At 46.0% G+C, this 21239-nt stretch overlaps 34 non-coding genes and 15 pseudogenes across 34 annotated transcripts; all 49 read right to left on the reverse strand.

Moving 5' to 3' along the window:
* Positions 1–153: 153 nt before the first annotated feature.
* On the reverse strand, positions 154–271 carry LOC125313160 (annotated as a pseudogene).
* A 316-nt stretch (positions 272–587) lies between these two features.
* LOC125313052 lies at positions 588–704 on the reverse strand. The gene has a single exon (XR_007197083.1). It is a non-coding gene; the product is annotated as a 5S ribosomal RNA (ribosomal RNA).
* A 316-nt stretch (positions 705–1020) lies between these two features.
* LOC125313161 lies at positions 1021–1138 on the reverse strand (annotated as a pseudogene).
* Positions 1139–1452: 314 nt separating this feature from the next.
* LOC125313055 lies at positions 1453–1570 on the reverse strand. Its single transcript, XR_007197086.1, has one exon. It is a non-coding gene; the product is annotated as a 5S ribosomal RNA (ribosomal RNA).
* A 316-nt stretch (positions 1571–1886) lies between these two features.
* LOC125313056 lies at positions 1887–2004 on the reverse strand. Its single transcript, XR_007197087.1, has one exon. It is a non-coding gene; the product is annotated as a 5S ribosomal RNA (ribosomal RNA).
* A 316-nt stretch (positions 2005–2320) lies between these two features.
* On the reverse strand, positions 2321–2439 carry LOC125313074. Its single transcript, XR_007197104.1, has one exon. It is a non-coding gene; the product is annotated as a 5S ribosomal RNA (ribosomal RNA).
* Positions 2440–2755: 316 nt separating this feature from the next.
* On the reverse strand, positions 2756–2874 carry LOC125313075. Its single transcript, XR_007197105.1, has one exon. It is a non-coding gene; the product is annotated as a 5S ribosomal RNA (ribosomal RNA).
* A 317-nt stretch (positions 2875–3191) lies between these two features.
* LOC125313110 lies at positions 3192–3309 on the reverse strand (annotated as a pseudogene).
* Positions 3310–3628: 319 nt separating this feature from the next.
* Positions 3629–3746, reverse strand: LOC125313059. Its single transcript, XR_007197089.1, has one exon. It is a non-coding gene; the product is annotated as a 5S ribosomal RNA (ribosomal RNA).
* A 317-nt stretch (positions 3747–4063) lies between these two features.
* Positions 4064–4181, reverse strand: LOC125313088. Its single transcript, XR_007197118.1, has one exon. It is a non-coding gene; the product is annotated as a 5S ribosomal RNA (ribosomal RNA).
* Positions 4182–4499: 318 nt separating this feature from the next.
* Positions 4500–4616, reverse strand: LOC125313102 (annotated as a pseudogene).
* A 316-nt stretch (positions 4617–4932) lies between these two features.
* LOC125313104 lies at positions 4933–5049 on the reverse strand (annotated as a pseudogene).
* A 316-nt stretch (positions 5050–5365) lies between these two features.
* LOC125313111 lies at positions 5366–5483 on the reverse strand (annotated as a pseudogene).
* A 317-nt stretch (positions 5484–5800) lies between these two features.
* Positions 5801–5918, reverse strand: LOC125313060. Its single transcript, XR_007197090.1, has one exon. It is a non-coding gene; the product is annotated as a 5S ribosomal RNA (ribosomal RNA).
* Positions 5919–6235: 317 nt separating this feature from the next.
* LOC125313076 lies at positions 6236–6354 on the reverse strand. The gene has a single exon (XR_007197106.1). It is a non-coding gene; the product is annotated as a 5S ribosomal RNA (ribosomal RNA).
* A 319-nt stretch (positions 6355–6673) lies between these two features.
* Positions 6674–6791, reverse strand: LOC125313112 (annotated as a pseudogene).
* Positions 6792–7107: 316 nt separating this feature from the next.
* Positions 7108–7225, reverse strand: LOC125313162 (annotated as a pseudogene).
* A 318-nt stretch (positions 7226–7543) lies between these two features.
* LOC125313067 lies at positions 7544–7661 on the reverse strand. Its single transcript, XR_007197097.1, has one exon. It is a non-coding gene; the product is annotated as a 5S ribosomal RNA (ribosomal RNA).
* A 315-nt stretch (positions 7662–7976) lies between these two features.
* On the reverse strand, positions 7977–8095 carry LOC125313093. Its single transcript, XR_007197122.1, has one exon. It is a non-coding gene; the product is annotated as a 5S ribosomal RNA (ribosomal RNA).
* A 316-nt stretch (positions 8096–8411) lies between these two features.
* On the reverse strand, positions 8412–8529 carry LOC125313068. Its single transcript, XR_007197098.1, has one exon. It is a non-coding gene; the product is annotated as a 5S ribosomal RNA (ribosomal RNA).
* Positions 8530–8847: 318 nt separating this feature from the next.
* On the reverse strand, positions 8848–8964 carry LOC125313105 (annotated as a pseudogene).
* Positions 8965–9280: 316 nt separating this feature from the next.
* LOC125313070 lies at positions 9281–9398 on the reverse strand. The gene has a single exon (XR_007197100.1). It is a non-coding gene; the product is annotated as a 5S ribosomal RNA (ribosomal RNA).
* Positions 9399–9714: 316 nt separating this feature from the next.
* Positions 9715–9834, reverse strand: LOC125313116 (annotated as a pseudogene).
* A 317-nt stretch (positions 9835–10151) lies between these two features.
* On the reverse strand, positions 10152–10269 carry LOC125313252 (annotated as a pseudogene).
* Positions 10270–10585: 316 nt separating this feature from the next.
* On the reverse strand, positions 10586–10702 carry LOC125313106 (annotated as a pseudogene).
* A 316-nt stretch (positions 10703–11018) lies between these two features.
* On the reverse strand, positions 11019–11136 carry LOC125313061. The gene has a single exon (XR_007197091.1). It is a non-coding gene; the product is annotated as a 5S ribosomal RNA (ribosomal RNA).
* Positions 11137–11452: 316 nt separating this feature from the next.
* On the reverse strand, positions 11453–11571 carry LOC125313098 (annotated as a pseudogene).
* A 316-nt stretch (positions 11572–11887) lies between these two features.
* Positions 11888–12007, reverse strand: LOC125313009. The gene has a single exon (XR_007197040.1). It is a non-coding gene; the product is annotated as a 5S ribosomal RNA (ribosomal RNA).
* Positions 12008–12324: 317 nt separating this feature from the next.
* On the reverse strand, positions 12325–12442 carry LOC125313113 (annotated as a pseudogene).
* Positions 12443–12760: 318 nt separating this feature from the next.
* LOC125313277 lies at positions 12761–12879 on the reverse strand (annotated as a pseudogene).
* Positions 12880–13196: 317 nt separating this feature from the next.
* LOC125313062 lies at positions 13197–13314 on the reverse strand. Its single transcript, XR_007197092.1, has one exon. It is a non-coding gene; the product is annotated as a 5S ribosomal RNA (ribosomal RNA).
* Positions 13315–13631: 317 nt separating this feature from the next.
* Positions 13632–13747, reverse strand: LOC125313030. The gene has a single exon (XR_007197061.1). It is a non-coding gene; the product is annotated as a 5S ribosomal RNA (ribosomal RNA).
* Positions 13748–14064: 317 nt separating this feature from the next.
* LOC125313063 lies at positions 14065–14182 on the reverse strand. The gene has a single exon (XR_007197093.1). It is a non-coding gene; the product is annotated as a 5S ribosomal RNA (ribosomal RNA).
* Positions 14183–14497: 315 nt separating this feature from the next.
* Positions 14498–14615, reverse strand: LOC125313064. The gene has a single exon (XR_007197094.1). It is a non-coding gene; the product is annotated as a 5S ribosomal RNA (ribosomal RNA).
* A 316-nt stretch (positions 14616–14931) lies between these two features.
* LOC125313090 lies at positions 14932–15049 on the reverse strand. The gene has a single exon (XR_007197119.1). It is a non-coding gene; the product is annotated as a 5S ribosomal RNA (ribosomal RNA).
* Positions 15050–15366: 317 nt separating this feature from the next.
* Positions 15367–15485, reverse strand: LOC125313092. Its single transcript, XR_007197121.1, has one exon. It is a non-coding gene; the product is annotated as a 5S ribosomal RNA (ribosomal RNA).
* A 315-nt stretch (positions 15486–15800) lies between these two features.
* Positions 15801–15918, reverse strand: LOC125313071. Its single transcript, XR_007197101.1, has one exon. It is a non-coding gene; the product is annotated as a 5S ribosomal RNA (ribosomal RNA).
* A 317-nt stretch (positions 15919–16235) lies between these two features.
* Positions 16236–16354, reverse strand: LOC125313103. The gene has a single exon (XR_007197128.1). It is a non-coding gene; the product is annotated as a 5S ribosomal RNA (ribosomal RNA).
* Positions 16355–16670: 316 nt separating this feature from the next.
* On the reverse strand, positions 16671–16789 carry LOC125313361. Its single transcript, XR_007197167.1, has one exon. It is a non-coding gene; the product is annotated as a 5S ribosomal RNA (ribosomal RNA).
* A 318-nt stretch (positions 16790–17107) lies between these two features.
* On the reverse strand, positions 17108–17225 carry LOC125313072. Its single transcript, XR_007197102.1, has one exon. It is a non-coding gene; the product is annotated as a 5S ribosomal RNA (ribosomal RNA).
* Positions 17226–17542: 317 nt separating this feature from the next.
* Positions 17543–17661, reverse strand: LOC125313042. The gene has a single exon (XR_007197073.1). It is a non-coding gene; the product is annotated as a 5S ribosomal RNA (ribosomal RNA).
* Positions 17662–17977: 316 nt separating this feature from the next.
* Positions 17978–18096, reverse strand: LOC125313115. The gene has a single exon (XR_007197130.1). It is a non-coding gene; the product is annotated as a 5S ribosomal RNA (ribosomal RNA).
* Positions 18097–18413: 317 nt separating this feature from the next.
* On the reverse strand, positions 18414–18533 carry LOC125313027. The gene has a single exon (XR_007197058.1). It is a non-coding gene; the product is annotated as a 5S ribosomal RNA (ribosomal RNA).
* A 317-nt stretch (positions 18534–18850) lies between these two features.
* LOC125313126 lies at positions 18851–18969 on the reverse strand. The gene has a single exon (XR_007197131.1). It is a non-coding gene; the product is annotated as a 5S ribosomal RNA (ribosomal RNA).
* A 315-nt stretch (positions 18970–19284) lies between these two features.
* On the reverse strand, positions 19285–19403 carry LOC125312999. The gene has a single exon (XR_007197030.1). It is a non-coding gene; the product is annotated as a 5S ribosomal RNA (ribosomal RNA).
* A 315-nt stretch (positions 19404–19718) lies between these two features.
* LOC125313010 lies at positions 19719–19838 on the reverse strand. The gene has a single exon (XR_007197041.1). It is a non-coding gene; the product is annotated as a 5S ribosomal RNA (ribosomal RNA).
* A 316-nt stretch (positions 19839–20154) lies between these two features.
* On the reverse strand, positions 20155–20273 carry LOC125313137. The gene has a single exon (XR_007197132.1). It is a non-coding gene; the product is annotated as a 5S ribosomal RNA (ribosomal RNA).
* A 318-nt stretch (positions 20274–20591) lies between these two features.
* On the reverse strand, positions 20592–20710 carry LOC125313351. The gene has a single exon (XR_007197157.1). It is a non-coding gene; the product is annotated as a 5S ribosomal RNA (ribosomal RNA).
* Positions 20711–21028: 318 nt separating this feature from the next.
* On the reverse strand, positions 21029–21147 carry LOC125313148. Its single transcript, XR_007197133.1, has one exon. It is a non-coding gene; the product is annotated as a 5S ribosomal RNA (ribosomal RNA).
* Positions 21148–21239: the final 92 nt, after the last annotated feature.

Here is a 21239-nt window from a genome sequence, read left to right on the forward strand (position 1 = left end):
GCACGTAACTTTTGATCCGGATGGACTCACGGGGCCCGTAAGTACTTTTCGGAAAGCTCGTTCGAACCGGTCCACGATGGGCCCCGTTATGCCTTCCCGAGTGCATTTCCTGAGCCGTAGTAAAAAAAATTAAAAAATAAAAAACGAAAATGAGGGGTGCAACACGAGGACTTCCCGGGAGGTCACCCATCCTAGTACTACTCTCGCCCAAGCACGCTTAACCCGGAGTTCGATGGGATCCGGTGCATTAGTCTTTGGTATGATCGCACCCGTTATGTTATGCATTGCAAATATATTTGCAATAAATGCCCTTCCCCTTCTTGCAAAATGTTCGAACTTTCTTTTTCCTGGTTTTCGTGCCCTGTTGCGTGATTAGTTAACGGGATATCCCTTGGAAACGACAAACTAAGAAAAAAAATCCCCGTCGATCGAAATTCGCACGTAACTTTTGATCCGGATGGACTCACGGGGCCCGTAAGTACTTTTCGGAAAGCTCGTTCGAACCGGTCACGATGGGCCCCGTTATGCCTTCCCGAGTGCATTTCCTGAGCCGTAAAAAAAAATTAAAAAATAAAAAACGAAAATGAGGGGTGCAACACGAGGACTTCCCAGGAGGTCACCCATCCTAGTACTACTCTCGCCCAAGCACGCTTAACCGGAGTTCGATGGGATCCGGTGCATTAGTGCTTGGTATGATCGCACCCGTTATGTTATGCATTGCAAATATATTTGCAATAAATGCCCTTCCCCTTCTTGCAAAATGTTCGAACTTTCTTTTTCCTGGTTTTCGTGCCCTGTTGCGTGATTAGTTAACGGGATATCCCTTGGAAACGACAAACTAAGAAAAAAAATCCCCGTCGATCGAAATTCGCACGTAACTTTTGATCCGGATGGACTCACGGGGCCCGTAAGTACTTTTCGGAAAGCTCGTTCGAACCGGTCACGATGGGCCCCGTTATGCCTTCCCGAGTGCATTTCCTGAGCCGTAAAAAAAAATTAAAAAATAAAAAACGAAAATGAGGGGTGCAACACGAGGACTTCCCGGGAGGTCACCCATCCTAGTACTACTCTCGCCCAAGCACGCTTAACCCGGAGTTCGATGGGATCCGGTGCATTAGTCTTTGGTATGATCGCACCCGTTATGTTATGCATTGCAAATATATTTGCAATAAATGCCCTTCCCCTTCTTGCAAAATGTTCGAACTTTCTTTTTCCTGGTTTTCGTGCCTGTTGCGTGATTAGTTAACGGGATATCCCTTGGAAACGACAAACTAAGAAAAAAAATCCCCGTCGATCGAAATTCGCACGTAACTTTTGATCCGGATGGACTCACGGGGCCCGTAAGTACTTTTCGGAAAGCTCGTTCGAACCGGTCACGATGGGCCCCGTTATGCCTTCCCGAGTGCATTTCCTGAGCCGTAAAAAAAAATTAAAAAATAAAAAACGAAAATGGGGGTGCAACACGAGGACTTCCCAGGAGGTCACCCATCCTAGTACTACTCTCGCCCAAGCACGCTTAACCCGGAGTTCGATGGGATCCGGTGCATTAGTGCTTGGTATGATCGCACCCGTTATGTTATGCATTGCAAATATATTTGCAATAAATGCCCTTCCCCTTCTTGCAAAATGTTCGAACTTTCTTTTTCCTGGTTTTCGTGCCCTGTTGCGTGATTAGTTAACGGGATATCCCTTGGAAACGACAAACTAAGAAAAAAAATCCCCGTCGATCGAAATTCGCACGTAACTTTTGATCCGGATGGACTCACGGGGCCCGTAAGTACTTTTCGGAAAGCTCGTTCGAACCGGTCACGATGGGCCCCGTTATGCCTTCCCGAGTGCATTTCCTGAGCCGTAAAAAAAAATTAAAAAATAAAAAACGAAAATGAGGGGTGCAACACGAGGACTTCCCAGGAGGTCACCCATCCTAGTACTACTCTCGCCCAAGCACGCTTAACCCGGAGTTCGATGGGATCCGGTGCATTAGTGCTTGGTATGATCGCACCCGTTATGTTATGCATTGCAAATATATTTGCAATAAATGCCCTTCCCCTTCTTGCAAAATGTTCGAACTTTCTTTTTTCCTGGTTTTCGTGCCCTGTTGCGTGATTAGTTAACGGGATATCCCTTGGAAACGACAAACTAAGAAAAAAAATCCCCGTCGATCGAAATTCGCACGTAACTTTTGATCCGGATGGACTCACGGGGCCCGTAAGTACTTTTCGGAAAGCTCGTTCGAACCGGTCACGATGGGCCCCGTTATGCCTTCCCGAGTGCATTTCCTGAGCCGTAAAAAAAATTAAAAAATAAAAAACGAAAATGAGGGGTGCAACACGAGGACTTCCCAGGAGGTCACCCATCCTAGTACTACTCTCGCCCAAGCACGCTTAACCCGGAGTTCGATGGGATCCGGTGCATTAGTGCTTTGGTATGATCGCACCCGTTATGTTATGCATTGCAAATATATTTGCAATAAATGCCCTTCCCCTTCTTGCAAAATGTTCGAACTTTCTTTTTTCCTGGTTTTCGTGCCCTGTTGCGTGATTAGTTAACGGGATATCCCTTGGAAACGACAAACTAAGAAAAAAAATCCCCGTCGATCGAAATTCGCACGTAACTTTTGATCCGGATGGACTCACGGGGCCCGTAAGTACTTTTCGGAAAGCTCGTTCGAACCGGTCACGATGGGCCCCGTTATGCCTTCCCGAGTGCATTTCCTGAGCCGTAAAAAAAATTAAAAAATAAAAAACGAAAATGAGGGGTGCAACACGAGGACTTCCCAGGAGGTCACCCATCCTAGTACTACTCTCGCCCAAGCACGCTTAACCCGGAGTTCGATGGGATCCGGTGCATTAGTGCTTTGGTATGATCGCACCCGTTATGTTATGCATTGCAAATATATTTGCAATAAATGCCCTTCCCCTTCTTGCAAAATGTTCGAACTTTCTTTTTTCCTGGTTTTCGTGCCCTGTTGCGTGATTAGTTAACGGGATATCCCTTGGAAACGACAAACTAAGAAAAAAAATCCCCGTCGATCGAAATTCGCACGTAACTTTTGATCCGGATGGACTCACGGGGCCCGTAAGTACTTTTCGGAAAGCTCGTTCGAACCGGTCACGATGGGCCCCGTTATGCCTTCCCGAGTGCATTTCCTGAGCCGTAAAAAAAAATTAAAAAATAAAAAACGAAAATGAGGGGTGCAACACGAGGACTTCCCAGGAGGTCACCCATCCTAGTACTACTCTCGCCCAAGCACGCTTAACCCGGAGTTCGATGGGATCCGGTGCATTAGTCTTTGGTATGATCGCACCCGTTATGTTATGCATTGCAAATATATTTGCAATAAATGCCCTTCCCCTTCTTGCAAAATGTTCGAACTTTCTTTTTTCCTGGTTTTCGTGCCCTGTTGCGTGATTAGTTAACGGGATATCCCTTGGAAACGACAAACTAAGAAAAAAAATCCCCGTCGATCGAAATTCGCACGTAACTTTTGATCCGGATGGACTCACGGGGCCCGTAAGTACTTTTCGGAAAGCTCGTTCCGAACCGGTCACGATGGGCCCCGTTATGCCTTCCCGAGTGCATTTCCTGAGCCGTAAAAAAAAAATTAAAAAATAAAAAACGAAAATGAGGGGTGCAACACGAGGACTTCCCAGGAGGTCACCCATCCTAGTACTACTCTCGCCCAAGCACGCTTAACCCGGAGTTCGATGGGATCCGGTGCATTAGTGCTTGGTATGATCGCACCCGTTATGTTATGCATTGCAAATATATTTGCAATAAATGCCCTTCCCCTTCTTGCAAAATGTTCGAACTTTCTTTTTTCCTGGTTTTCGTGCCCTGTTGCGTGATTAGTTAACGGGATATCCCTTGGAAACGACAAACTAAGAAAAAAAATCCCCGTCGATCGAAATTCGCACGTAACTTTTGATCCGGATGGACTCACGGGGCCCGTAAGTACTTTTCGGAAAGCTCGTTCGAACCGGTCACGATGGGCCCCGTTATGCCTTCCCGAGTGCATTTCCTGAGCCGTAAAAAAAAATTAAAAAATAAAAAACGAAAATGAGGGGTGCAACACGAGGACTTCCCAGGAGGTCACCCATCCTAGTACTACTCTCGCCCAAGCACGCTTAACTCGGAGTTCGATGGGATCCGGTGCATTAGTCTTTGGTATGATCGCACCCGTTATGTTATGCATTGCAAATATATTTGCAATAAATGCCCTTCCCCTTCTTGCAAAATGTTCGAACTTTCTTTTTTCCTGGTTTTCGTGCCCTGTTGCGTGATTAGTTAACGGGATATCCCTTGGAAACGACAAACTAAGAGAAAAAATCCCCGTCGATCGAAATTCGCACGTAACTTTTGATCCGGATGGACTCACGGGGCCCGTAAGTACTTTTCGGAAAGCTCGTTTCGAACCGGTCACGATGGGCCCCGTTATGCCTTCCCGAGTGCATTTCCTGAGCCGTAAAAAAAAATTAAAAAATAAAAAACGAAAATGAGGGGTGCAACACGAGGACTTCCCAGGAGGTCACCCATCCTAGTACTACTCTCGCCCAAGCACGCTTAACCGGAGTTCGATGGGATCCGGTGCATTAGTCTTTGGTATGATCGCACCCGTTATGTTATGCATTGCAAATATATTTGCAATAAATGCCCTTCCCCTTCTTGCAAAATGTTCGAACTTTCTTTTTCCTGGTTTTCGTGCCCTGTTGCGTGATTAGTTAACGGGATATCCCTTGGAAACGACAAACTAAGAAAAAAAATCCCCGTCGATCGAAATTCGCACGTAACTTTTGATCCGGATGGACTCACGGGGCCCGTAAGTACTTTTCGGAAAGCTCGTTCGAACCGGTCACGATGGGCCCCGTTATGCCTTCCCGAGTGCATTTCCTGAGCCGTAAAAAAAAATTAAAAAATAAAAAACGAAAATGAGGGGTGCAACACGAGGACTTCCCAGGAGGTCACCCATCCTAGTACTACTCTCGCCCAAGCACGCTTAACCGGAGTTCGATGGGATCCGGTGCATTAGTCTTTGGTATGATCGCACCCGTTATGTTATGCATTGCAAATATATTTGCAATAAATGCCCTTCCCCTTCTTGCAAAATGTTCGAACTTTCTTTTTTCCTGGTTTTCGTGCCTGTTGCGTGATTAGTTAACGGGATATCCCTTGGAAACGACAAACTAAGAAAAAAAATCCCCGTCGATCGAAATTCGCACGTAACTTTTGATCCGGATGGACTCACGGGGCCCGTAAGTACTTTTCGGAAAGCTCGTTCGAACCGGTCACGATGGGCCCCGTTATGCCTTCCCGAGTGCATTTCCTGAGCCGTAAAAAAAAATTAAAAAATAAAAAACGAAAATGAGGGGTGCAACACGAGGACTTCCCAGGAGGTCACCCATCCTAGTACTACTCTCGCCCAAGCACGCTTAACCCGGAGTTCGATGGGATCCGGTGCATTAGTCTTTGGTATGATCGCACCCGTTATGTTATGCATTGCAAATATATTTGCAATAAATGCCCTTCCCCTTCTTGCAAAATGTTCGAACTTTCTTTTTTCCTGGTTTTCGTGCCCTGTTGCGTGATTAGTTAACGGGATATCCCTTGGAAACGACAAACTAAGAAAAAAATCCCCGTCGATCGAAATTCGCACGTAACTTTTGATCCGGATGGACTCACGGGGCCCGTAAGTACTTTTCGGAAAGCTCGTTCGAACCGGTCACGATGGGCCCCGTTATGCCTTCCCGAGTGCATTTCCTGAGCCGTAAAAAAAAATTAAAAAATAAAAAACGAAAATGAGGGGGTGCAACACGAGGACTTCCCAGGAGGTCACCCATCCTAGTACTACTCTCGCCCAAGCACGCTTAACCCGGAGTTCGATGGGATCCGGTGCATTAGTGCTTGGTATGATCGCACCCGTTATGTTATGCATTGCAAATATATTTGCAATAAATGCCCTTCCCCTTCTTGCAAAATGTTCGAACTTTCTTTTTTCCTGGTTTTCGTGCCACGTTGCGTGATTAGTTAACGGGATATCCCTTGGAAACGACAAACTAAGAAAAAAAATCCCCGTCGATCGAAATTCGCACGTAACTTTTGATCCGGATGGACTCACGGGGCCCGTAAGTACTTTTCGGAAAGCTCGTTCGAACCGGTCACGATGGGCCCCGTTATGCCTTCCCGAGTGCATTTCCTGAGCCGTAAAAAAAAATTAAAAAATAAAAAACGAAAATGAGGGGTGCAACACGAGGACTTCCCAGGAGGTCACCCATCCTAGTACTACTCTCGCCCAAGCACGCTTAACCCGGAGTTCGATGGGATCCGGTGCATTAGTGCTTTGGTATGATCGCACCCGTTATGTTATGCATTGCAAATATATTTGCAATAAATGCCCTTCCCCTTCTTGCAAAATGTTCGAACTTTCTTTTTTCCTGGTTTTCGTGCCCTGTTGCGTGATTAGTTAACGGGATATCCCTTGGAAACGACAAACTAAGAAAAAAAATCCCCGTCGATCGAAATTCGCACGTAACTTTTGATCCGGATGGACTCACGGGGCCCGTAAGTACTTTTCGGAAAGCTTCGTTCGAACCGGTCCACGATGGGCCCCGTTATGCCTTCCCGAGTGCATTTCCTGAGCCGTAAAAAAAAATTAAAAAATAAAAAACGAAAATGAGGGGTGCAACACGAGGACTTCCCAGGAGGTCACCCATCCTAGTACTACTCTCGCCCAAGCACGCTTAACCCGGAGTTCGATGGGATCCGGTGCATTAGTCTTTGGTATGATCGCACCCGTTATGTTATGCATTGCAAATATATTTGCAATAAATGCCCTTCCCCTTCTTGCAAAATGTTCGAACTTTCTTTTTTCCTGGTTTTCGTGCCCTGTTGCGTGATTAGTTAACGGGATATCCCTTGGAAACGACAAACTAAGAAAAAAATCCCCGTCGATCGAAATTCGCACGTAACTTTTGATCCGGATGGACTCACGGGGCCCGTAAGTACTTTTCGGAAAGCTCGTTCGAACCGGTCACGATGGGCCCCGTTATGCCTTCCCGAGTGCATTTCCTGAGCCGTAAAAAAAAATTAAAAAATAAAAAACGAAAATGAGGGGTGCAACACGAGGACTTCCCGGGAGGTCACCCATCCTAGTACTACTCTCGCCCAAGCACGCTTAACCCGGAGTTCGATGGGATCCGGTGCATTAGTCTTTGGTATGATCGCACCCGTTATGTTATGCATTGCAAATATATTTGCAATAAATGCCCTTCCCCTTCTTGCAAAATGTTCGAACTTTCTTTTTTCCTGGTTTTCGTGCCCCTGTTGCGTGATTAGTTAACGGGATATCCCTTGGAAACGACAAACTAAGAAAAAAAATCCCCGTCGATCGAAATTCGCACGTAACTTTTGATCCGGATGGACTCACGGGGCCCGTAAGTACTTTTCGGAAAGCTCGTTCGAACCGGTCACGATGGGCCCCGTTATGCCTTCCCGAGTGCATTTCCTGAGCCGTAAAAAAAAATTAAAAAATAAAAAACGAAAATGAGGGGTGCAACACGAGGACTTCCCAGGAGGTCACCCATCCTAGTACTACTCTCGCCCAAGCACGCTTAACCGGAGTTCGATGGGATCCGGTGCATTAGTGCTTTGGTATGATCGCACCCGTTATGTTATGCATTGCAAATATATTTGCAATAAATGCCCTTCCCCTTCTTGCAAAATGTTCGAACTTTCTTTTTTCCTGGTTTTCGTGCCTGTTGCGTGATTAGTTAACGGGATATCCCTTGGAAACGACAAACTAAGAAAAAAAATCCCCGTCGATCGAAATTCGCACGTAACTTTTGATCCGGATGGACTCACGGGGCCCGTAAGTACTTTTCGGAAAGCTCGTTCGAACCGGTCACGATGGGCCCCGTTATGCCTTCCCGAGTGCATTTCCTGAGCCGTAAAAAAAATTAAAAAATAAAAAACGAAAATGAGGGGTGCAACACGAGGACTTCCCGGGAGGTCACCCATCCTAGTACTACTCTCGCCCAAGCACGCTTAACCCGGAGTTCCGATGGGATCCGGTGCATTAGTCTTTGGTATGATCGCACCCGTTATGTTATGCATTGCAAATATATTTGCAATAAATGCCCTTCCCCTTCTTGCAAAATGTTCGAACTTTCTTTTTCCTGGTTTTTCGTGCCCTGTTGCGTGATTAGTTAACGGGATATCCCTTGGAAACGACAAACTAAGAAAAAAAATCCCCGTCGATCGAAATTCGCACGTAACTTTTGATCCGGATGGACTCACGGGGCCCGTAAGTACTTTTCGGAAAGCTCGTTCCGAACCGGTCACGATGGGCCCCGTTATGCCTTCCCGAGTGCATTTCCTGAGCCGTAAAAAAATTAAAAAATAAAAAACGAAAATGAGGGGTGCAACACGAGGACTTCCCAGGAGGTCACCCATCCTAGTACTACTCTCGCCCAAGCACGCTTAACCGGAGTTCGATGGGATCCGGTGCATTAGTGCTTTGGTATGATCGCACCCGTTATGTTATGCATTGCAAATATATTTGCAATAAATGCCCTTCCCCTTCTTGCAAAATGTTCGAACTTTCTTTTTTCCTGGTTTTCGTGCCCTGTTGCGTGATTAGTTAACGGGATATCCCTTGGAAACGACAAACTAAGAAAAAAAATCCCCGTCGATCGAAATTCGCACGTAACTTTTGATCCGGATGGACTCACGGGGCCCGTAAGTACTTTTCGGAAAGCTCGTTCCGAACCGGTCACGATGGGCCCCGTTATGCCTTCCCGAGTGCATTTCCTGAGCCGTAAAAAAAAATTAAAAAATAAAAAACGAAAATGAGGGGTGCAACACGAGGACTTCCCAGGAGGTCACCCATCCTAGTACTACTCTCGCCCAAGCACGCTTAACCGGAGTTCGATGGGATCCGGTGCATTAGTCTTTGGTATGATCGCACCCGTTATGTTATGCATTGCAAATATATTTGCAATAAATGCCCTTCCCCTTCTTGCAAAATGTTCGAACTTTCTTTTTTCCTGGTTTTCGTGCCCTGTTGCGTGATTAGTTAACGGGATATCCCTTGGAAACGACAAACTAAGAAAAAAAATCCCCGTCGATCGAAATTCGCACGTAACTTTTGATCCGGATGGACTCACGGGGCCCGTAAGTACTTTTCGGAAAGCTCGTTCGAACCGGTCACGATGGGCCCCGTTATGCCTTCCCGAGTGCATTTCCTGAGCCGTAAAAAAAATTAAAAAATAAAAAACGAAAATGAGGGGTGCAACACGAGGACTTCCCAGGAGGTCACCCATCCTAGTACTACTCTCGCCCAAGCACGCTTAACCGGAGTTCGATGGGATCCGGTGCATTAGTGCTTTGGTATGATCGCACCCGTTATGTTATGCATTGCAAATATATTTGCAATAAATGCCCTTCCCCTTCTTGCAAAATGTTCGAACTTTCTTTTTTCCTGGTTTTCGTGCCTGTTGCGTGATTAGTTAACGGGATATCCCTTGGAAACGACAAACTAAGAAAAAAAATCCCCGTCGATCGAAATTCGCACGTAACTTTTGATCCGGATGGACTCACGGGGCCCGTAAGTACTTTTCGGAAAGCTCGTTCGAACCGGTCACGATGGGCCCCGTTATGCCTTCCCGAGTGCATTTCCTGAGCCGTAAAAAAAAATTAAAAAATAAAAAACGAAAATGAGGGGTGCAACACGAGGACTTCCCGAGGAGGTCACCCATCCTAGTACTACTCTCGCCCAAGCACGCTTAACCCGGAGTTCGATGGGATCCGGTGCATTAGTGCTTTGGTATGATCGCACCCGTTATGTTATGCATTGCAAATATATTTGCAATAAATGCCCTTCCCCTTCTTGCAAAATGTTCGAACTTTCTTTTTTCCTGGTTTTCGTGCCCTGTTGCGTGATTAGTTAACGGGATATCCCTTGGAAACGACAAACTAAGAAAAAAAATCCCCGTCGATCGAAATTCGCACGTAACTTTTGATCCGGATGGACTCACGGGGCCCGTAAGTACTTTTCGGAAAGCTCGTTCCGAACCGGTCACGATGGGCCCCGTTATGCCTTCCCGAGTGCATTTCCTGAGCCGTAAAAAAAATTAAAAAATAAAAAACGAAAATGAGGGGTGCAACACGAGGACTTCCCAGGGAGGTCACCCATCCTAGTACTACTCTCGCCCAAGCACGCTTAACCGGAGTTCGATGGGATCCGGTGCATTAGTCTTTGGTATGATCGCACCCGTTATGTTATGCATTGCAAATATATTTGCAATAAATGCCCTTCCCCTTCTTGCAAAATGTTCGAACTTTCTTTTTTCCTGGTTTTCGTGCCTGTTGCGTGATTAGTTAACGGGATATCCCTTGGAAACGACAAACTAAGAAAAAAAATCCCCGTCGATCGAAATTCGCACGTAACTTTTGATCCGGATGGACTCACGGGGCCCGTAAGTACTTTTCGGAAAGCTCGTTCCGAACCGGTCACGATGGGCCCCGTTATGCCTTCCCGAGTGCATTTCCTGAGCCGTAAAAAAAAATTAAAAAATAAAAAACGAAAATGGGGGTGCAACACGAGGACTTCCCAGGAGGTCACCCATCCTAGTACTACTCTCGCCCAAGCACGCTTAACCGGAGTTCGATGGGATCCGGTGCATTAGTCTTTGGTATGATCGCACCCGTTATGTTATGCATTGCAAATATATTTGCAATAAATGCCCTTCCCCTTCTTGCAAAATGTTCGAACTTTCTTTTTCCTGGTTTTCGTGCCCTGTTGCGTGATTAGTTAACGGGATATCCCTTGGAAACGACAAACTAAGAAAAAAAATCCCCGTCGATCGAAATTCGCACGTAACTTTTGATCCGGATGGACTCACGGGGCCCGTAAGTACTTTTCGGAAAGCTCGTTCCGAACCGGTCACGATGGGCCCCGTTATGCCTTCCCGAGTGCATTTCCTGAGCCGTAAAAAAAATTAAAAAATAAAAAACGAAAATGAGGGGTGCAACACGAGGACTTCCCAGGAGGTCACCCATCCTAGTACTACTCTCGCCCAAGCACGCTTAACCCGGAGTTCGATGGGATCCGGTGCATTAGTGCTTGGTATGATCGCACCCGTTATGTTATGCATTGCAAATATATTTGCAATAAATGCCCTTCCCCTTCTTGCAAAATGTTCGAACTTTCTTTTTTCCTGGTTTTCGTGCCCTGTTGCGTGATTAGTTAACGGGATATCCCTTGGAAACGACAAACTAAGAAAAAAAATCCCCGTCGATCGAAATTCGCACGTAACTTTTGATCCGGATGGACTCACGGGGCCCGTAAGTACTTTTCGGAAAGCTCGTTCGAACCGGTCACGATGGGCCCCGTTATGCCTTCCCGAGTGCATTTCCTGAGCCGTAAAAAAAATTAAAAAATAAAAAACGAAAATGAGGGGTGCAACACGAGGACTTCCCGGGGAGGTCACCCATCCTAGTACTACTCTCGCCCAAGCACGCTTAACCCGGAGTTCGATGGGATCCGGTGCATTAGTGCTTGGTATGATCGCACCCGTTATGTTATGCATTGCAAATATATTTGCAATAAATGCCCTTCCCCTTCTTGCAAAATGTTCGAACTTTCTTTTTTCCTGGTTTTCGTGCCTGTTGCGTGATTAGTTAACGGGATATCCCTTGGAAACGACAAACTAAGAAAAAAAATCCCCGTCGATCGAAATTCGCACGTAACTTTTGATCCGGATGGACTCACGGGGCCCGTAAGTACTTTTCGGAAAGCTCGTTCGAACCGGTCACGATGGGCCCCGTTATGCCTTCCCGAGTGCATTTCCTGAGCCGTAAAAAAAAATTAAAAAATAAAAAACGAAAATGAGGGGTGCAACACGAGGACTTCCCAGGAGGTCACCCATCCTAGTACTACTCTCGCCCAAGCACGCTTAACTTCGGAGTTCTGATGGGATCCGGTGCATTAGTCTTTGGTATGATCGCACCCGTTATGTTATGCATTGCAAATATATTTGCAATAAATGCCCTTCCCCTTCTTGCAAAATGTTCGAACTTTCTTTTTTCCTGGTTTTCGTGCCTGTTGCGTGATTAGTTAACGGGATATCCCTTGGAAACGACAAACTAAGAAAAAAAATCCCCGTCGATCGAAATTCGCACGTAACTTTTGATCCGGATGGACTCACGGGGCCCGTAAGTACTTTTCGGAAAGCTCGTTCCGAACCGGTCACGATGGGCCCCGTTATGCCTTCCCGAGTGCATTTCCTGAGCCGTAAAAAAAAATTAAAAAATAAAAAACGAAAATGAGGGGTGCAACACGAGGACTTCCCAGGAGGTCACCCATCCTAGTACTACTCTCGCCCAAGCACGCTTAACCCGGAGTTCGATGGGATCCGGTGCATTAGTCTTTGGTATGATCGCACCCGTTATGTTATGCATTGCAAATATATTTGCAATAAATGCCCTTCCCCTTCTTGCAAAATGTTCGAACTTTCTTTTTCCTGGTTTTCGTGCCCTGTTGCGTGATTAGTTAACGGGATATCCCTTGGAAACGACAAACTAAGAAAAAAAAATCCCCGTCGATCGAAATTCGCACGTAACTTTTGATCCAGATGGACTCACGGGGCCCGTAAGTACTTTTCGGAAAGCTCGTTCCGAACCGGTCACGATGGGCCCCGTTATGCCTTCCCGAGTGCATTTCTTGAGCCGTAAAAAAAAATTAAAAAATAAAAAACGAAAATGAGGGGTGCAACACGAGGACTTCCCGAGGAGGTCACCCATCCTAGTACTACTCTCGCCCAAGCACGCTTAACCCGGAGTTCGATGGGATCCGGTGCATTAGTCTTTGGTATGATCGCACCCGTTATGTTATGCATTGCAAATATATTTGCAATAAATGCCCTTCCCCTTCTTGCAAAATGTTCGAACTTTCTTTTTTCCTGGTTTTCGTGCCCTGTTGCGTGATTAGTTAACGGGATATCCCTTGGAAACGACAAACTAAGAAAAAAAATCCCCGTCGATCGAAATTCGCACGTAACTTTTGATCCGGATGGACTCACGGGGCCCGTAAGTACTTTTCGGAAAGCTCGTTCGAACCGGTCACGATGGGCCCCGTTATGCCTTCCCGAGTGCATTTCCTGAGCCGTAAAAAAAAATTAAAAAATAAAAAACGAAAATGAGGGGTGCAACACGAGGACTTCCCAGGAGGTCACCCATCCTAGTACTACTCTCGCCCAAGCACGCTTAACCCGGAGTTCGATGGGATCCGGTGCATTAGTGCTTGGTATGATCGCACCCGTTATGTTATGCATTGCAAATATATTTGCAATAAATGCCCTTCCCCTTCTTGCAAAATGTTCGAACTTTCTTTTTTCCTGGTTTTCGTGCCCTGTTGCGTGATTAGTTAACGGGATATCCCTTGGAAACGACAAACTAAGAAAAAAAATCCCCGTCGATCGAAATTCGCACGTAACTTTTGATCCGGATGGACTCACGGGGCCCGTAAGTACTTTTCGGAAAGCTCGTTCCGAACCGGTCACGATGGGCCCCGTTATGCCTTCCCGAGTGCATTTCCTGAGCCGTAAAAAAAATTAAAAAATAAAAAACGAAAATGAGGGGTGCAACACGAGGACTTCCCAGGAGGTCACCCATCCTAGTACTACTCTCGCCCAAGCACGCTTAACCGGAGTTCGATGGGATCCGGTGCATTAGTGCTGGTATGATCGCACCCGTTATGTTATGCATTGCAAATATATTTGCAATAAATGCCCTTCCCCTTCTTGCAAAATGTTCGAACTTTCTTTTTTCCTGGTTTTCGTGCCCTGTTGCGTGATTAGTTAACGGGATATCCCTTGGAAACGACAAACTAAGAAAAAAAATCCCCGTCGATCGAAATTCGCACGTAACTTTTGATCCGGATGGACTCACGGGGCCCGTAAGTACTTTTCGGAAAGCTCGTTCGAACCGGTCACGATGGGCCCCGTTATGCCTTCCCGAGTGCATTTCCTGAGCCGTAAAAAAAAATTAAAAAATAAAAAACGAAAATGAGGGGTGCAACACGAGGACTTCCCAGGAGGTCACCCATCCTAGTACTACTCTCGCCCAAGCACGCTTAACCCGGAGTTCGATGGGATCCGGTGCATTAGTGCTTGGTATGATCGCACCCGTTATGTTATGCATTGCAAATATATTTGCAATAAATGCCCTTCCCCTTCTTGCAAAATGTTCGAACTTTCTTTTTTCCTGGTTTTCGTGCCTCGTTGCGTGATTAGTTAACGGGATATCCCTTGGAAACGACAAACTAAGAAAAAAATCCCCGTCGATCGAAATTCGCACGTAACTTTTGATCCGGATGGACTCACGGGGCCCGTAAGTACTTTTCGGAAAGCTCGTTCGAACCGGTCACGATGGGCCCCGTTATGCCTTCCCGAGTGCATTTCTGAGCCGTAAAAAAAAATTAAAAAATAAAAAACGAAAATGAGGGGTGCAACACGAGGACTTCCCAGGAGGTCACCCATCCTAGTACTACTCTCGCCCAAGCACGCTTAACCCGGAGTTCGATGGGATCCGGTGCATTAGTGCTTGGTATGATCGCACCCGTTATGTTATGCATTGCAAATATATTTGCAATAAATGCCCTTCCCCTTCTTGCAAAATGTTCGAACTTTCTTTTTTCCTGGTTTTCGTGCCCTGTTGCGTGATTAGTTAACGGGATATCCCTTGGAAACGACAAACTAAGAAAAAAAATCCCCGTCGATCGAAATTCGCACGTAACTTTTGATCCGGATGGACTCACGGGGCCCGTAAGTACTTTTCGGAAAGCTCGTTCGAACCGGTCACGATGGGCCCCGTTATGCCTTCCCGAGTGCATTTCCTGAGCCGTAAAAAAAATTAAAAAATAAAAAACGAAAATGAGGGGTGCAACACGAGGACTTCCCAGGAGGTCACCCATCCTAGTACTACTCTCGCCCAAGCACGCTTAACTCGGAGTTCGATGGGATCCGGTGCATTAGTCTTTGGTATGATCGCACCCGTTATGTTATGCATTGCAAATATATTTGCAATAAATGCCCTTCCCCTTCTTGCAAAATGTTCGAACTTTCTTTTTTCCTGGTTTTCGTGCCCTGTTGCGTGATTAGTTAACGGGATATCCCTTGGAAACGACAAACTAAGAAAAAAAATCCCCGTCGATCGAAATTCGCACGTAACTTTTGATCCGGATGGACTCACGGGGCCCGTAAGTACTTTTCGGAAAGCTCGTTCGAACCGGTCACGATGGGCCCCGTTATGCCTTCCCGAGTGCATTTCCTGAGCCGTAAAAAAAAATTAAAAAATAAAAAACGAAAATGAGGGGTGCAACACGAGGACTTCCCAGGAGGTCACCCATCCTAGTACTACTCTCGCCCAAGCACGCTTAACTTCGGAGTTCTGATGGGATCCGGTGCATTAGTGCTGGTATGATCGCACCCGTTATGTTATGCATTGCAAATATATTTGCAATAAATGCCCTTCCCCTTCTTGCAAAATGTTCGAACTTTCTTTTTCCTGGTTTTCGTGCCCTGTTGCGTGATTAGTTAACGGGATATCCCTTGGAAACGACAAACTAAGAAAAAAATCCCCGTCGATCGAAATTCGCACGTAACTTTTGATCCGGATGGACTCACGGGGCCCGTAAGTACTTTTCGGAAAGCTCGTTCGAACCGGTCACGATGGGCCCCGTTATGCCTTCCCGAGTGCATTTCTTGAGCCGTAAAAAAAAATTAAAAAATAAAAAACGAAAATGAGGGGTGCAACACGAGGACTTCCCAGGAGGTCACCCATCCTAGTACTACTCTCGCCCAAGCACGCTTAACCGGAGTTCGATGGGATCCGGTGCATTAGTGCTTTGGTATGATCGCACCCGTTATGTTATGCATTGCAAATATATTTGCAATAAATGCCCTTCCCCTTCTTGCAAAATGTTCGAACTTTCTTTTTCCTGGTTTTCGTGCCCTGTTGCGTGATTAGTTAACGGGATATCCCTTGGAAACGACAAACTAAGAAAAAAAAATCCCCGTCGATCGAAATTCGCACGTAACTTTTGATCCGGATGGACTCACGGGGCCCGTAAGTACTTTTCGGAAAGCTCGTTCCGAACCGGTCACGATGGGCCCCGTTATGCCTTCCCGAGTGCATTTCCTGAGCCGTAAAAAAAATTAAAAAATAAAAAACGAAAATGAGGGGTGCAACACGAGGACTTCCCAGGAGGTCACCCATCCTAGTACTACTCTCGCCCAAGCACGCTTAACTTCGGAGTTCTGATGGGATCCGGTGCATTAGTGCTGGTATGATCGCACCCGTTATGTTATGCATTGCAAATATATTTGCAATAAATGCCCTTCCCCTTCTTGCAAAATGTTCGAACTTTCTTTTTTCCTGGTTTTCGTGCCCTGTTGCGTGATTAGTTAACGGGATATCCCTTGGAAACGACAAACTAAGAAAAAAAATCCCCGTCGATCGAAATTCGCACGTAACTTTTGATCCGGATGGACTCACGGGGCCCGTAAGTACTTTTCGGAAAGCTCGTTCCGAACCGGTCACGATGGGCCCCGTTATGCCTTCCCGAGTGCATTTCTTGAGTCGCAAAAAAAATTAAAAATAAAAAACGAAAATGAGGGGTGCAACACGAGGACTTCCCAGGAGGTCACCCATCCTAGTACTACTCTCGCCCAAGCACGCTTAACTTCGGAGTTCTGATGGGATCCGGTGCATTAGTCTTGGTATGATCGCACCCGTTATGTTATGCATTGCAAATATATTTGCAATAAATGCCCTTCCCCTTCTTGCAAAATGTTCGAACTTTCTTTTTCCTGGTTTTCGTGCCCTGTTGCGTGATTAGTTAACGGGATATCCCTTGGAAACGACAAACTAAGAAAAAAAAATCCCCGTCGAATCGAAATTCGCACGTAACTTTTGATCCGGATGGACTCACGGGGCCCGTAAGTACTTTTCGGAAAGCTCGTTCGAACCGGTCACGATGGGCCCCGTTATGCCTTCCCGAGTGCATTTCCTGAGCCGTAAAAAAAAATTAAAAAATAAAAAACGAAAATGAGGGGTGCAACACGAGGACTTCCCAGGAGGTCACCCATCCTAGTACTACTCTCGCCCAAGCACGCTTAACCGGAGTTCGATGGGATCCGGTGCATTAGTGCTTTGGTATGATCGCACCCGTTATGTTATGCATTGCAAATATATTTGCAATAAATGCCCTTCCCCTTCTTGCAAAATGTTCGAACTTTCTTTTTTCCTGGTTTTCGTGCCCTGTTGCGTGATTAGTTAACGGGATATCCCTTGGAAACGACAAACTAAGAAAAAAAATCCCCATGAATCGAAATTCGCACGTAACTTTTGATCCGGATGGACTCACGGGGCCCGTAAGTACTTTTCGGAAAGCTCGTTCGAACCGGTCACGATGGGCCCCGTTATGCCTTCCCGAGTGCATTTCCTGAGTCGCAAAAAAAAATTAAAAAATAAAAAACGAAAATGAGGGGTGCAACACGAGGACTTCCCGGGAGGTCACCCATCCTAGTACTACTCTCGCCCAAGCACGCTTAACTTCGGAGTTCGATGGGATCCGGTGCATTAGTCTTTGGTATGATCGCACCCGTTATGTTATGCATTGCAAATATATTTGCAATAAATGCCCTTCCCCTTCTTGCAAAATGTTCGAACTTTCTTTTTTCCTGGTTTTCGTGCCTGTTGCGTGATTAGTTAACGGGATATCCCTTGGAAACGACAAACTAAGAAAAAAAATCCCCGTCGATCGAAATTCGCACGTAACTTTTGATCCGGATGGACTCACGGGGCCCGTAAGTACTTTTCGGAAAGCTCGTTCGAACCGGTCACGATGGGCCCCGTTATGCCTTCCCGAGTGCATTTCTTGAGCCGTAAAAAAAAATTAAAAAATAAAAAACGAAAATGAGGGGTGCAACACGAGGACTTCCCAGGAGGTCACCCATCCTAGTACTACTCTCGCCCAAGCACGCTTAACTTCGGAGTTCTGATGGGATCCGGTGCATTAGTGCTGGTATGATCGCACCCGTTATGTTATGCATTGCAAATATATTTGCAATAAATGCCCTTCCCCTTCTTGCAAAATGTTCGAACTTTCTTTTTCCTGGTTTTCGTGCCCTGTTGCGTGATTAGTTAACGGGATATCCCTTGGAAACGACAAACTAAGAAAAAAAATCCCCATGGATCGAAATTCGCACGTAACTTTTGATCCGGATGGACTCACGGGGCCCGTAAGTACTTTTCGGAAAGCTCGTTCCGAACCGGCCACGATGGGCCCCGTTATGCCTTCCCGAGTGCATTTCTTGAGTCGCAAAAAACAATTAAAAAATAAAAAACGAAAATGAGGGGTGCAACACGAGGACTTCCCAGGAGGTCACCCATCCTAGTACTACTCTCGCCCAAGCACGCTTAACTCCGGAGTTCTGATGGGATCCGGTGCATTAGTCTTTGGTATGATCGCACCCGTTATGTTATGCATTGCAAATATATTTGCAATAAATGCCCTTCCCCTTCTTGCAAAATGTTCGAACTTTCTTTTTTCCTGGTTTTCGTGCCCTGTCGCGTGATTAGTTAACGGGATATCCCTTGGAAACGACAAACTAAGAAAAAAATCCCCATGAATCGAAATTCGCACGTAACTTTTGATCCGGATGGACTCACGGGGCCCGTAAGTACTTTTCGGAAAGCTCGTTCCGAACCGGTCACGATGGGCCCCGTTATGCCTTCCCGAGTGCATTTCTTGAGTCGCAAAAAAAAATTAAAAAGTAAAAAACGAAAATGAGGGGTGCAACACGAGGACTTCCCAGGAGGTCACCCATCCTAGTACTACTCTCGCCCAAGCACGCTTAACTTCGGAGTTCTGATGGGATCCGGTGCATTAGTGCTGGTATGATCGCACCCGTTATGTTATGCATTGCAAATATATTTGCAATAAATGCCCTTCCCCTTCTTGCAAAATGTTCGAACTTTCTTTTTCCTGGTTTTCGTGCCCTGTTGCGTGATTAGTTAACGGGATATCCCTTGGAAACGACAAACTAAGAAAAAAATCCCCGTGGATCGAAATTCGCACGTAACTTTTGATCCGGATGGACTCACGGGGCCCGTAAGTACTTTTCGGAAAGCTCGTTCGAACCGGTCACGATGGGCCCCGTTATGCCTTCCCGAGTGCATTTCTTGAGCCGTAAAAAACAATTAAAAAGTAAAAAACGAAAATGAGGGGTGCAACACGAGGACTTCCCGGGAGGTCACCCATCCTAGTACTACTCTCGCCCAAGCACGCTTAACTTCGGAGTTCTGATGGGATCCGGTGCATTAGTCTTGGTATGATCGCACCCGTTATGTTATGCATTGCAAATATATTTGCAATAAATGCCCTTCCCCTTCTTGCAAAATGTTCGAACTTTCTTTTTCCTGGTTTTCGTGCCCTGTTGCGTGATTAGTTAACGGGATATTCCTTGGAAACGACAAACTAAGAAAAAAATCCCCATGAATCGAAATTCGCACGTAACTTTTGATCCGGATGGACTCACGGGGCCCGTAAGTACTTTTCGGAAAGCTCGTTCGAACCGGTCACGATGGGCCCCGTTATGCCTTCCCGAGTGCATTTCTTGAGTCGTAAAAAACAATTAAAAAATAAAAAACGAAAATGAGGGGTGCAACACGAGGACTTCCCAGGAGGTCACCCATCCTAGTACTACTCTCGCCCAAGCACGCTTAACTTCGGAGTTCTGATGGGATCCGGTGCATTAGTCTTTGGTATGATCGCACCCAGTTATGTTATGCATTGCAAATATATTTGCAATAAATGCCCTTCCCCTTCTTGCAAAATGTTCGAACTTTCTTTTTCCTGGTTTTCGTGCCCTGTCGCGTGATTAGTTAACGGGATATCCCTTGGAAACGACAAACTAAGAAAAAAAATCCCCATGAATCGAAATTCGCACGTAACTTTTGATCCGGATGGACTCACGGGGCCCGTAAGTACTTTTCGGAAAGCTCGTTCGAACCGGTCACGATGGGCCCCGTTATGCCTTCCCGAGTGCATTTCTTGAGTCGCAAAAAAAATTAAAAAAGTAAAAAACGAAAATGGGGGTGCAACACGAGGACTTCCCAGGAGGTCACCCATCCTAGTACTACTCTCGCCCAAGCACGCTTAACTTCGGAGTTCTGATGGGATCCGGTGCATTAGTGCTGGTATGATCGCACCCGTTATGTTATGCATTGCAAATATATTTGCAACAAATGCCCTTCCCCTTCTTGCAAAATGTTCGAACTTTCTTTTTTCCTGGTTTTCGTGCCCTGTTGCGTGATTAGTTAACGGGATATCCCTTGGAAACGACAAACTAAGAAAAAAAATCCCCATGAATCGAAATTCGCACGTAACTTTTGATCCGGATGGACTCACGGGGCCCGTAAGTACTTTTCGGAAAGCTCGTTCCGAACCGGTCACGATGGGCCCCGTTATGCCTTCCCGAGTGCATTTCTTGAGTCGCAAAAAACAATTAAAAAGTAAAAAACGAAAATGAGGGGTGCAACACGAGGACTTCCCGAGAGGTCACCCATCCTAGTACTACTCTCGCCCAAGCACGCTTAACTTCGGAGTTCCGATGGGATCCGGTGCATTAGTGCTGGTATGATCGCACCCGTTATGTTATGCATTGCAAATATATTTGCAATAAATGCCCTTCCCCTTCTTGCAAAATGTTCGAACTTTCTTTTTTCCTGGTTTTCGTGCCCTGTTGCGTGATTAGTTAACGGGATATTCCTTGGAAACGACAAACTAAGAAAAAAAATCCCCATGAATCGAAATTCGCACGTAACTTTTGATCCGGATGGACTCACGGGGCCCGTAAGTACTTTTCGGAAAGCTCGTTCCGAACCGGTCACGATGGGCCCCGTTATGCCTTCCCGAGTGCATTTCTTGAGTCGTAAAAAACAATTAAAAAATAAAAAACGAAAATGAGGGGTGCAACACGAGGACTTCCCAGGAGGTCACCCATCCTAGTACTACTCTCGCCCAAGCACGCTTAACTTCGGAGTTCTGATGGGATCCGGTGCATTAGTGCTGGTATGATCGCACCCGTTATGTTATGCATTGCAAATATATTTGCAATAAATGCCCTTCCCCTTCTTGCAAAATGTTCGAACTTTCTTTTTCCTGGTTTTCGTGCCCT

Source organism: Rhodamnia argentea, unplaced genomic scaffold, assembly GCF_020921035.1.
Source record: "Rhodamnia argentea isolate NSW1041297 unplaced genomic scaffold, ASM2092103v1 Rarg_v2.17, whole genome shotgun sequence".
Lineage (NCBI taxonomy): Eukaryota > Viridiplantae > Streptophyta > Magnoliopsida > Myrtales > Myrtaceae > Rhodamnia > Rhodamnia argentea.